The following is an 11,944-nucleotide window of genomic DNA, read 5'->3' as shown; positions in this document are numbered from 1 at the left end:
TGGCTAGTTGGCCAAAGGGCGGTTGAATTTAGGATTTGGGGGGAATTTGTTTTTTTGGGGGGGAGGATTTTCGCGTAGAGGGTGGGGGAGTTTGGCACATGGTCGGTTTCTCCAAGTGCAGTCGCACGTGTCAGTGAAGAGGCAAGACGAAGCACATTCCATTTGCGTGAGCCGTGTGCAGGAGCGAACATGTGTGGGGTGCAATGCGACCGTGACAGGGGTTCTATGAGTGTACCGCCTTTCCTTTTAAACTAGGTTCTTCGCCCCGTCAAAAAAAACTTGGTGCTTCGCGCGGTCCATCGATACTACTACTAGTAATCCGGTAATCCCGACTAAAACAGCGCGGCCGGGTCTTTTCCTGCGCGATATGCTGGGAGGTTGGTGTAGTTGGGTTTTTTAGGACAAGTAATGCTACACCTATGTAATCCCAGTTACGTAATTAACATAATGTGAAACGTGTGATCTGTTGATTGGAGATTGGGGGGAGGGAGGGGCCCACCACCATGAAAGTCAGGGGGGAGAGAGGAAATTTAAGTTAACCCTTTCGTGTTCCCATAGATGTAGAAAGATGAGAAATGCGTGAACGTGTACAGGACGCACTATTGGAGTGCCTAAGATAATTGGTGTATGCAGACCCTATGTGTTTATTTACTTCGCTTTGTTAACTTTGTCTCGGGTCAAACCTTCTAAGTTTATACACACAAAAATGAATCATCATTCCATATATTTTCATACTCCTACAATATATCTTACTATGATTGTGAAAGTTCATGTACACCGGACGAGATTCATGCAAATAGGCAGATTTTAATTACATTTCGAACTTTTATAGGATAGAAAATAAAAGAAACCCGACCCTAAACCTATTCTATGGCAACGACCAACTTCCTCCATCTGCGATCTCCATGTGCGGGGGCGGTGTTGAAGACTCATGAAGTGAAGGTGAGGTCTTCGGCGGGGAAGAGTAGAACACGAGAGACAGACTGGCCAGTTGGCGCACCCTGCCCTACCACCTCCCATGCCCTAATCATCCTTGCATGAGTCCCCGACCTTAGTGGTGCTGGTGGACGTGAGGTCGATGATGATGGACGTGGACGGTCCGTCGCTTCACCCACATGCGCCACCGAGCGTTGGACGATGGCAAGTAGGACGCATGGCTGACAGTGCTCCTGTCATCGGCCGCCAGTGTGGCCGCCGCTTGTGTGGTCGCGTCCGCGTCCGACTATGCCGTTGTTGCATTGCAAGCGGGGACTTGAGCGAGGGCGGCAACCTCGAGCTTCATCCCTACCCATCACAAACTCTTCTCCCTCGCATTACATTATTTGCCATTTGCCTCTCATATTCCTCTCCCCCACTTCACCCTTGTCGTTTTATTCGCCCTCTCTTTCCCGTTTGCCTCTTTTTTGCTTGCCTCTTGTGTGCTTGTGTGTTGGATTGTTTGTCACGATGGCTCAAGATAATACTAAATTGTGTGATTTCTCCAATACCTACAACAATGATTGACTTAGCACTCCGATTGCTCCTCTTACCGATGCCGAATCTTGTGAAATTAATGCTGCTTTGTTGAATCTTGTCATGAAAGATCAATTCTCCGGCCTTCCTAGTGAAGATGCCGCTACTCATCTAAACAACTTTGTTAATTTTAGTGATATGAAAAATAAGAAAGACATGGATAATGATATTGTTAAATTGAAGTTATTTCCTTTTTCGCTTAGAGATCGTGCTAAGACTTGGTTTTCGTCTTTTCCTAAAAATAGTATTGATTCCTGGAATAAGTGCAAAGATGTTTTTATCACTAAGTATTTTCCTCCCGCTAAGATCATCTCTCTTAGAAACGATATGATGAATTTTAAGCAACTTGATCATGAACATGTTGCACAATCTTGGGAGAGGATGAAATTAATGATTCGCAATTGCCCTACACATGCATTAAATTTATGGATAATCATACAAAAAATTTATGCTGGATTGAATTTTTCTTCTAGAAATCTTTTAGATTCGGCCGTGGGAGGCACTTTTATGGAAATCAATTTAGGAGAAGCTACTAAACTCCTAGATAATATTATGGTTAATTTTTCTCAATGGCACACCGAAAGATCTACTAGTAAAAAAATTCATGCGACAGAAGAGATTAATATTTTGAGTGGAAAGATGGATGAACCTATGAAATTGTTTGCTAATAATAGTGCTCCTATTGATCCTAATGATATGCCTTTGTCTACTTTGATTGAGAATAATAATGAATCTAAGGATGTGAATTTTGTTGGTAGGAACAATTTTGGTAACAATGCTTATAGAGGAAACTTTAATCCTAGGCCGTTTCGTAGTAATTCCTCTAATAATTATGGCAATTCCTACAACAACTCTTATGGAAATTTTAATAAGATGCCCTCTGATTTTGAGATTAGTGTTAAAGAATTTATGATTTCTCAAAAGAATTTCAATGCTTTGCTTGAAGAAAAATTGCCTAAGATTGATGAGTTGGCTAGGAACGTGGATAGAATTTCTCTTGATGTTGATTCTTTGAAACTTAGATCTATTCCACCTAAGCATGATATCAATGAGTCTCTCAAAGCCATGATAATTTCCATTGATGAGTGCAAAGAAAGAACCGCTAGGATGCATACTAGGAAAGATTGCTTTGTAAAAGCGTGTTCTTCTAGTTTTCATGATAATAGGGATGACGATCTAAAAGTGATTGATGTGTCCCCTATTAAATCTTTATTTTGCAATATGAATCTTGATAATCATGGGACTTGACATGAGTCAACTTTAGTTAAAAGGCGTCCCAATGATTCGGTGTTTTTTGATCTTGATGCAAAAATTGGTAAAAGTGGGATTGGAGAGGTCAAAACTTTACACAGCAATAAACCCACTATTTTGGATTTCAAGGAATCTAATTATGATAATTGCTCGTTAATAGGTTGTATTTCGTTGTTGCAATCTGTGTTGAATTCTCCTCATGCTTATAGTCAAAATAAAGCTTTTACCAAACATATCGTTGATGCTTTAATGCAATCTTATGAAGAAAAACTTGAACTAGAATTTTCTATCCCTAGAAAACTTTATGATGAGTGGGAACCTACTATTAATATTAAAATTAAAGATCATGAATGCTATGCTTTGTGTGATTTGGGTGCTAGCGTTTCCACGAATCCAAAAACTTTGTGTGATGGGTTAGGTTTCCATGAATTTGATGATTGCTCTTTAAACTTGCACCTTGCGGATTCCACCATTAAGAAACCAATGGGAAGAATTAATGATGTTCTTATTGTTGAAAATAGGAATTATGTGGCCATAGATTTTATCGTTCTTCATATAGATTGCAATCTTTCATGTCCTATTATTCTTGGTAGACCTTTCCTTAGAACGATTTGTGCAATTATTGATATGAAAGAAGGAAATATTAGATTCCAATTTCCATTAAGGAAAGGCATGGAACACTTCCCTAGGAAGAAAATCAAATTACCTTATGAATCTATTATGAGAGACACTTACGAATTGAATACCAAAGATGGCAATACTTAGATCTATTCTCGCTTTTATGCCTAGGTAGGGGCGTTAAACGATAGCTCTTGTTGGGAGTAACCCAATTTTATTTTTTTTCTTTACCTTTTGATCCTGTTTAGTATTGAATAAATCACCTAGCTTCTGTTTAGATGTGGTTTTATGTTTTAATTAGTGTTTGTGCCAAGTAGAACCTATAGGATCATCTTGGGTGATAGTTAATTTGATCTTGCTGAAAAACAGAAACTTTTGCATGCACGAGAATAATTTTAGTAAATCACAGAAACATGATTTTCAGTTGATTCGTTTTGAAGTATATTAATAAACAAATTACCTAGGATTTCTTATTTTGGTAGGATTTTTAGAGTTCCATAAGTATTCGAAAGTTACAGATTGCTACAGACTGTTTTGTTTTTGACAGATTCTGTTTTTCGTGTGTTGTTTGATTATTTTGATGAATCTATGGCTAGTATTGGGGGGTATGAACCATAGATAAGTTGGAATACAGTAGTTTTAACACCAATATAAATAAATAATGAGTTCATTACAGTACCTTAAAGTGGTGGTTTGCTTTCTTGCACTAACGGAGCTCATGAGATTTTCTGTTGAGTTTTGTGTTGTGAAGTTTTCAAGTTTTGGGTAAAGATTTGATGGATTATGGAATAAGGAGTGGCAAGAGCATAATATTGGGGATGCCCAAGGCACCCCAAGTTAAAATTCAAGGAAAACCAAAATCCTAACCTTGGGGATGCCCCGGAAGGCATCCCCTCTTTCATCTTCGTCTATCGGTAACTTTACTTGGAGCTATATTTTTATTCACCACATGATATGTGTTTTGCTTGGAGCGTCTTGTATGATATGAGTCTTTGCTTTTTAGTTTACGACAATCATCCTTGCCGTACACACCTTTTGGGAGAGACACACATGAATCGGAATTTATTAGAATACTCTATGTGCTTCACTTATATCTTTTGAGCTAGATAATTTTGCTCTAGTGCTTCACTTATATCTTTTAGAGCATGGCGGTGGTTTTATTTTATAGAAATTATTGATCTCTCATGCTTCACTTATATTATTTTGAGAGTCTTTTAGAACAGCATGGTATTTGCTTTGGTTATAAAATTAGTCATAATATGATGGGCATCCAAGTTGAGTATAATAAAAACTATCATATAGAGTGCATTGTATACTATGAGAAATTTGATGCCTGATAATTGTTTTGAGATATAAAGGTGGTAATGTTAGAGTCATGCTAGTTGGGTAATTATGAAATTGAGAAATACTTGTGTTTAAGTTGGCAAGTCCCGTATCATGCATATGGTAAAAGTTGTGTGACAAATTTGTAGCATGGGGTGCTATTTGATTGCCTTTCTTATGTGTGGAGGTCGGGATCGCGCGATGGTTAACTCCTACCAACCCTTCCCCTAGGAGCATGCGTAGTAGTACTTTGCTTCGAGGGCTAATAAACTTTTGCAATAAGTAAATGAGTTCTTTATGACTAATGTGAGTCCATGGATTATACGCACTCTTACCCTTCCATCATTGCTAGCCTCTACGGTACCGTGCATTGCACTTTCTCACCTCGAGAGTTGGTGCAAACTTTGCCGGTGCATCCAAACCCCGTGATGTGATACACTCTATCACACATAAACCTCCTTATATCTTCCTCAAAACAGCCACCATACCTACCTATTATGGCATTGCCATAGCCATTCCGAGATATACTGCCATGCAACTTTCCATCATTCCATTTATTATGACACGTTCCATCGTTGTCATATTGCTTTTGCATGATCATGTAGTTGACATTGTATTTATGGCAAGGCCACCTTTATAATTCTTCCATACATGTGACTCTTGGTTCATTGCATATCCTGGTACACCGCTGGAGGTATTCATATAGAGTCATATTTTGTTCTAAGTATTGAGTTGTAATTCTTGAGTTGTAAATAAATAGAAGTGTGATGATCTCCATTATTAGAGCATTGTCCCCAATGAGGAAAGGATGATGGAGACTATGATTCCCCCACAAGTCGGGATGAGACTTCGGACTTTATGAAAAATAAAAGAGGCCAAAGAAGCTGAGGGGGTCCTGGATTAGGGGGTGTCCGGATAGCCAAACTATCACCTTTGGTTGGACTCCTGGACTATGAAGATACAAGACTGAAGACTTCGTCCCGTGTCCGGATGGGACTTTCCTTGGCGTGGAAGGCAAGCTTGGCGATACGGGTATGTAGATCTCCTACCATTGTAACCGACTTTGTGTAACCCTAACCCTCTTCGGTGCCTATATAAACCGGAGGGTTTTAATCCGTAGGACGAACAACAATCATACCATAGGCCAGCTTCTAGGGTTTAGCCTCTCTGATCTCGTGGTAGATCTACTCTTGTAATACCCATATCATCAATATGAATCAAGCAGGAGTAGGGTTTTACCTCCATCGAGAGGGCCCGAACCTGGGTAAAAACATCGTGTCCCTTGTCCCATGTTACCATCTGCCTAGACGCACAGTTCGGGACCCCCTACCTTAGATCCGCCGGTTTTGACACCGACATTGGTGCTTTCATTGAGAGTTCCTCTGTGCCATCGCCATCAGGAAGGATGCCTCATCCCGTATTTAAAGATGGCCCTGTTGCTAAAGGAGCTTTGGCCATCGGCCAAACTCTCCGGCTAGGCGGTTTTCTTATGACCGCCTGTTTGGCCACCGCGCGGACGATGACTTCTCGAGTCATCAAAAGCAATCTTCACACTAACTCGGAACTCGCCGAGCATTTAGATCCGATGGAGCTCTCTTCCTTGAACGAGCTCTTGGATTGCATCGCCACACTGGGAGTCGCTACAGACTACGATCAGATTGGGCCTAAACCCGATCTGAGAGAGATCAACTCTCCCTAGGCTACCCACCACGTTGTCATGGTTGAGGAACAACATGGTAACCGTTCCTCTATTTTAAGGACTAGCTATGTTCGGACTCCCGTTCCCTCCATGCCGGATTCCCTCGAAGGGGAGGACGTCACTCAAGCCCTGAACCTAAAGTCAGGCAGCGGGCTAGATTCATTGGACAACATCCAAGAATCCAAGCTTCCAAGATCGGAAACCTCTTGGCCCCTGAGTCTTAAAGTGGACGGGGTTCCGAATTTAATTCCACCCGCCCACCCAAACATAAGCGATCTATCCCAAATCCGGCAAGAGCCCGCAGAAACAGTACACCATTACTGGGCCAGATTCCTCCTGGTTATGAACAGGATAAAGGACTGCCGCGAGGAGGACGCACACTACTAGGGAAAAGGCTAGCAGCAGTGCGGGTTTTAGATGTATCAGTAGCGCGGGGATAGGCGCTACTAATAAGGCGCTACAGCTAACACATAGCAGTAGCGTGTGCTCACCGGCGCTACTGCTACACGAGTGTACCAGCAGCGCTGTTAGCGGAAGCTCGCTACTGCTAGTATCTCTAGCGCGCTTTGCCTGCACGCGCTACTGCTATCGTGGCGCTGCTGCTAACTTTTATACACTCGCTACTGCTAATTTAAGTAGTTTTTTGTTTTTTTGGCATATTTGTTTTTTATTTGAACAGGCTTTATAGAAGAATCTTTAGCACATAGAAATGTCATCATGATACAAATACAAATGCCTGCGAGACCACAAATGTAATCATAGCATGTACATACAAATAGTCTCATCATAATCATCATCCAACACAGTGGTATCTTGTCATCATCTCGAAAATAGCGATACATGCAAGTCTCGAATACTTGCAACTACAACAACATCATCCATCTAAACAAAGGTATACTCAAGAAGAGCTATCACTATGAGTGAGAGCGGAACTATGCAGTACATGAGGTGGCGGTTACGAGTCCTCTCTCGCGCTAGCGTGAACCTCAAGTAACTAGCTTCTCCTTCTTGTCTGCTTTTGAAGCCTTTATGGTTGGCGCCCGTGAACCCATTCACTTGCGCTTGACACTCATGCCACTCATTGTACACCCCCGGAACCTTCCCTTTGTACACGACATAGCAATTCCATCTCGCCATCAAGAAACTAGGTACCTGTTAGAGATGCATGTTCATGAAGAGGATGTACAATCATATATATGCAACAAAATATACTAGAGCAACACCGAAAAAGAAAGGGTTAGCAACTAGATGCAACATACAGTATGCAAATTAATTAACTAGAGGTATGCACGTGATCGTACGCAAACTAACAAAGTAGCGTTACGCAAGTTCGGCAGGGACCATGGACATCACAAAGTTTCATCGCTACAAAAAGTATACAAGTTCAACCGACACATATCATCATCATCTGCATCATAAATCACTAGAAGTTCCATCCTTCCATATCATCGAGGATGAACCCTAGCTTCTTGAACGGCGTGAGGTCTAGACGTTGCATGCCTATGCGAGTTCGGACGTCAGCTCGCGATATAGGGTCGTGGTGGAACATCCCCTTCTCATCGACGACTTCTTTCATGATGATCGTTGCAATGTCGCTTTGGATGCGAAAGAAGTCATCTCTAAGTTTATAATCTGCTTCTCCATGAGATTCTAGCCACTTGTGGATATGATCATCATTTCTGCTGTTAATGCGAAGCTTTTGGTGATCCGTCTTGAACTGAATCATGAGATGGATGATGTAGAATCCATCCTTCTTGCTTGGTTTTGGGACATAGATGCAGGAGAAGTTAGTTTTATGCGCGAAACCCATCGTCTTGTTCCTTTGTTTCTTCATCTGCACGTGGCCACCTCTAAAGCTGAAGCCTTGAAAAGCATCATCTAGAATATTCATTTTGTGGGTGTAGTTTTTTTCTCGTAGTCTCTGGAAGGGTCAAAATACACGGCGTGGGAGACTTGCAGGTAAAGAACGATAAGGACGGTGCGCCCGTTGCTGCGGGGAAAAGACACCTCAAATTATTCCCCATATGAGAGAGAAGGAATGATTGAAATGTACGAAAGGGTTGTCCGGAACTGACTTACTTTGGATGATAAGGCACGAGGACAATTTCCAGGTCCTTATTTTGTACCATGAAGTTTTGGAGGTACTCCCTAGCAGTTTCACGCTCAAAGTCACCGAGACTCAAGAAAGACTCGTGCATGTAGTACGGATCCGCCACACAGATTTGCGAGACTTCTTCACTCTTCATGACGGAGCTCATATGTAGCGCAAAAAGGCGGACGATTGTAAAATCGAGCCACCTTGTTAGAAACATCTCAAAGATATGGTCAAACCGCAGGAAGAATACCTCCGTGGGCCGTGTGTCGACATAGCACTTCCCCTCAGGCACACGAGCCGCGTATGTCGGATATCCTGGATCCTTTGAGGCTAGTAGGCTTTTCTCAGTCGACAGCACATGGTCGTGCAGTCTCCAGAGATCCCCTGATAGTGCCTCCAGCGGTTTCGGCGGTAGCATCGGCTCGCCCGTGACATGGAACATGACCGCACCTTTCACAGGTACACGCTCTTCAGAATGCATCATCTGGCTGCTATGTGCTCTGGCTTGTTTGGAGGCAATTATCTTCCCCGATCTCTTCCTCTCCTTTTTCTTGGGCACACCTTCTAGACCCTTCCTTAAACCCTGCCCCAGTGTTCCCGGGCTAAGTACTGTACAACCCTCGCGCCCGGCTAGTTGAGCCTGTGTTGAGGCGGCATCTTCAGGCGTGTCCTGTGAGGATTTCATGAAGAGAGACTTTTTGCAATCCTTGCTACGACCCTGCTCGGGCATATAATCCATATCCTCATTAGCAAGCTGATAGCCCGATTCGTCATATGGTTGACTCATCATATCTATGTCATAGTCATACGCGTTTGTACTGAGGAAATCCATAGGGTCGACCTCCATCTCATCATCCATTCTCTGTTCTACAGGAGAAATTACATCAGCCAGTACTATTGCACCCCCTTCATCATGCCGTCCGCCGCTCTCACCCAGCACTACAGGAGCTGGTAATTGCGTAGGCGGGGTGGTGGTCTCCGCACATGCTTGTTGATGTGTGGTCATTGGTGTGCAGTCGGCCGGCTCCAGACGAATAAGATTCTTCGGCCATAGTAGCACCCAACCCTTACAGCTTCCAATCCACGGCGGGGTCTCGTCGTCCGCTCCCACATGCTGTACTGGAGGAGGCAAATCCTCGTGCCCTGATTTCACACTGGTCAAGCTAACCCTGAAGTGCCTAGCGGGGATCGGCTGGTTGTGGAACGTGGCTTACGAGGGGTCCATTATCATCCCCTTTCCCACGTCCACCTTCTGGCCTTTGATCAAGTAGAGTATGGTGCACGGGGTTTCTTTCGCCTTGAAACACATATGTCTGTGGCCTAAAACAACCGAAAGGCAACAAAAATGGAATATTATATATATATGTTGGTGCGACATGTAATTGTCATGACGGCGTCGAGCTCAGCCAAAGACGAAGGCCCACCTAGCACACCTGAGACTGAGGACGGGCTGCTATGAGCGGGAGCGGCTGCGAGAGGAGGCCCGGTTGTGTGAGCAAGTGATGGTGCGATGGTGTTGTTGTTCATGGAGTTACTCTCGACGAAACTGGGCAATGGGAAATCATGTACCGTCTTGTTTGGATTTTCCTTTGTCTAGTTGATGATAACTCGAACCAAGTTAGTAGCAAAATCATTTCTGCAGGCAGTTACAGCTGCATTGACTGCCTATTGTAGCAACTCATATTTGTCCTCGGCTGCTTTTTTCGCGTCCTCAGCTGCTTTTTTCTCGACCGCAAGCTTCACCTTCGCGTCGATGTCCGCCTGACTAAACTTCTTTTTGTGCTTCTTGGCCTCTGGCCCTCATTGTAAAACACCTTCCACGTGGCGCCATCTCCAGTGCCGTGCACACAACCATATTGCGGCCGCTGGCCCAAAGGGAGTCCCTTAAGTTCGTTCAAGGCCCGGTTGAGAGGGGTGTCCCACTTGGGCCTCATTGGAGAAGTATGGCTTTCGGCTACAAGCTGGTGTTGCTTCTCCAGTAGTCTAATCAATTTCCTCGTGATCTTGTCTGTGTAAAAAACCTTTTTCTCCTTGTCCCACTTGTAGCGGGCCCTGATGAAGTCATGCTCCAAGGGGTTGGTGAACTTCACGAAGGGTCTGGGAGACCCGTGGCTTCACGTTTCGCGTCCTCCTTATCCCATATGGGCCTTTTACCGAGGTAGCCGTGGCTTCCGAGGCGATGCTTCCCCGTGTTCCTTTGCTGAAGGCTCTTGAATTTCGCAGCCTTAGCCTTGGCTGCCTTGGTAGCGCAAGTGTCCTTGAACTTTTCGAACTCCTCTTCCATAAGTGTCGGATTTTCCTCCAGAATCTTGGACAGGGGTTCATCAGCCTCAATAGCTCGTTTCACCCTCCCTTTCCAGGAGGCCAAATCATTGCTGAACATGCCCATGGCGTGATTGTTAATCTCTTTCATCTTCGGATCATCCCACGGTTGTTCTATGTTATCATCCCGGTCGTGGAACTTGAATCTCTTGTGCAACTTCGTTAGGAGCAACTGCGTCAAATGTTCTTTACTCCTTAAGTCATCGTCGTTGATGCTCGCGCATTCCCGTAGGATGCATCCTACTTGGTTCCCATAGCACTTGTGAGGTTCTTCCGGCTCTAACGGCTAAAACTTGCCAGGTGCCATCTTTGTGATCACAAGTCGTCCAATCCCTAGTTTGTTAGGTTTTCGTATCCTCTGCTTCTTATGCTTCCTCTTTTCGGTAGCGGCATCGGGGCCGGTACCATCCCCGTCGGTATCTTCCTTGCCGGTACCTTCCCTTTTGGTCTCGGCGCCGCCATCGGTGCCGGCGCCGTCGATTTCGATGTCGGCGTCAGTACCATCATCGAGGCCGACCTGCAAACCTTGCTTAGCAGTCAAATAGTCGAGGTACTCTTGTTCACCCTTATAATCCATCTCGTCTGCATCTTGGTCAGAAGGCCCAGTTTCTTTGTTGTTCGACATGTTTCCTATGATTAAGTGTCCTCATTTATTTCTAAAAGTATGAATAAATGAGAAATGACATAAAAAGAAATCTATGTGCCGGCACTCGATATGCCAACTATGTAGCACAAATCATGCCTCTATTCATGGGAAATTTCGGTATGACCTTTGCTAAAAAATGGACATATCGAGCGCCTGAAATTCACCGGAACGGAAATGAATCAACATTTCGGCGTAACATAGGCCACTCGGATCATTTTCCAAACATGACATGTCCAAAACATGACATATACACATATCACATGTCCAGTTCAAATTTGCATATAAATTTAGCTAATTTTGAAACCTAGCTAAATTCATAACTAAATAGATAACCTAATTAACAGACTGCCCTAACTAAAACCTAAGTAAATTAACGGAAGAACCATAGCAGAGAGAGAGAGAGGGGGGGTTTACAGAGGGTGCAGGGGCGAGGAGGCAGGCCCGACGACGGCCGAGGTTGGGAGGGGAGGAAGCAGAG

Source organism: Triticum aestivum, chromosome 1B, assembly GCF_018294505.1.
Source record: "Triticum aestivum cultivar Chinese Spring chromosome 1B, IWGSC CS RefSeq v2.1, whole genome shotgun sequence".
Classification (NCBI taxonomy): Eukaryota; Viridiplantae; Streptophyta; class Magnoliopsida; order Poales; family Poaceae; genus Triticum; species Triticum aestivum.
This window is presented reverse-complemented; position numbering follows the sequence as displayed.